This window comes from Cyrtonyx montezumae, unplaced genomic scaffold (genome assembly GCF_038088225.1).
Source record: "Cyrtonyx montezumae isolate F1298 unplaced genomic scaffold, pur_monq_1.0 scaffold_2, whole genome shotgun sequence".
Lineage (NCBI taxonomy): Eukaryota > Metazoa > Chordata > Aves > Galliformes > Odontophoridae > Cyrtonyx > Cyrtonyx montezumae.
Window position 1 is genome coordinate 31,806,458 of NW_027071936.1, and position 1,488 is coordinate 31,807,945.

Below are 1,488 nucleotides of genomic sequence, written 5' to 3' on the forward strand. Positions count from 1 at the left end.
GACAGACAAAGTGAGCATTATACTGAAATGCCATTCCTCAGCTGTTTGCAGAATGATTTCCCTGTAGAATTTTCTAATTAGTTGGCTCTTTCTAGCCAGTTCCCCACAGAGGAAGCAGAAAGGAAGCAAAATGCTAGCACCTGCTCCTAAAGCTCTGGCTGGGAAAAAAAAAATAATTACATTTAAGGATGACATATACAGTAAGTATTTAGGCACTAGAAAGTCTTCTATCCATGCAGCTGTGGGGATGAAGTAAGTCTGCTTGAAAGCTTAATGGGGATTCTTCTGTGGGGAAGAATTTCCAGTGGCTCACATTCCAGACAGTTAACCACATTATCGAGGGGAAGAAAAAGGGATTTGTTCAAGCCTTCAGAACAGTTGGGTTTTTTTGTGGGTTGTTTTTTTGCTTTTTTTTTTTTTTAAGGAAGAAAAGATATTCACCCTGATCTGTAGAAAAAAGAGACAAATTAATTTAGACTGCAGATGGTTTTATATGTAGCTCATTCCATTGCCTACAGGTTATTTTTGATCAGCTTAATTTTCCGTAATTTCAAATTAAAATCCATTATTATGATGGAATGTAGCATATGATATTATCTCAGTGGTAAGGAATAACACCACAGAGTTTGTTTTTAAGGAAAGTGAGTCACTGGGAAAAAAAGTAGCACAGTTACTGATATTGCTTTGAATTCATATGCAATGCATTATTATACAGGAAGATATATGGACAACAGAAATTGTAACAAAACAATCCAGGAACAGCAGTTTGCATTTTGGACTACACATGTTCTTTCGTCCAAACAAACAAACAGAGCAAAAGAAAAAAAACCACCTTAATACTGAATATAAAGAGAAGCTACTAAGGGTAGAAACACATGATATAAAAGCTCCCTTATATATCCATTAGAATAAAGAAAACTATGTCAATAAAAGATTTCACTGGTAGACCTTACAAAATATATGTGGATAAGAATGGAGGATTTAGAATAGTACTATGGACGCCACCTAACCAAACAGATTTGCTGTGTGCTGATCAGTACAGTGTGTGAATTAGGCCTTGAGGTGAGCACAAGATTTTCATTACTAAGGTAGAGTGTTTTTTAATTCGACAGTGTAAACTGTTTTTTGTATAATTGCAAAACTTCTCGAAAGCTGTGTTTAATAGAATCAATGCATGTTTATAAGTTCATGCATATCCGTGAGTAAGGGATGCAGGGGACTAAAAGACATTTTAGTTAATAACGTAATAATCTCATGCATCAAGAGACGGATTTACTTTCTTATAAATTTACAATTCTCCAGTACGTCTTTAGAAAAATACTCCCCCACAGGGAGTGTAGGTGGGAGTATGGGATCTCTAAAAGAGAAAAAAAAAGATCCCATTACTTGCGTGGGACAAATGCTCAGACCTAATTCTCCATTGAAAGACAATTTTGAAGTGAAAGTAATGAAATAAAAAGTGGAGGTGTAAGGCTAGACTATTCCTTT

At 35.3% G+C, this 1,488-nt stretch overlaps 1 protein-coding gene across 1 annotated transcript in view; it reads left to right on the forward strand.

The window, feature by feature from the left end:
• The window catches only part of LOC136048374 (putative uncharacterized protein DDB_G0271982), a gene marked incomplete at its 3' end in the record, with an annotated part of 3,667 nt that overhangs the window by 1,269 nt on the left and 910 nt on the right, over positions 1 to 1,488 (forward strand). The gene's annotated exons all lie outside the window — the stretch shown is intronic.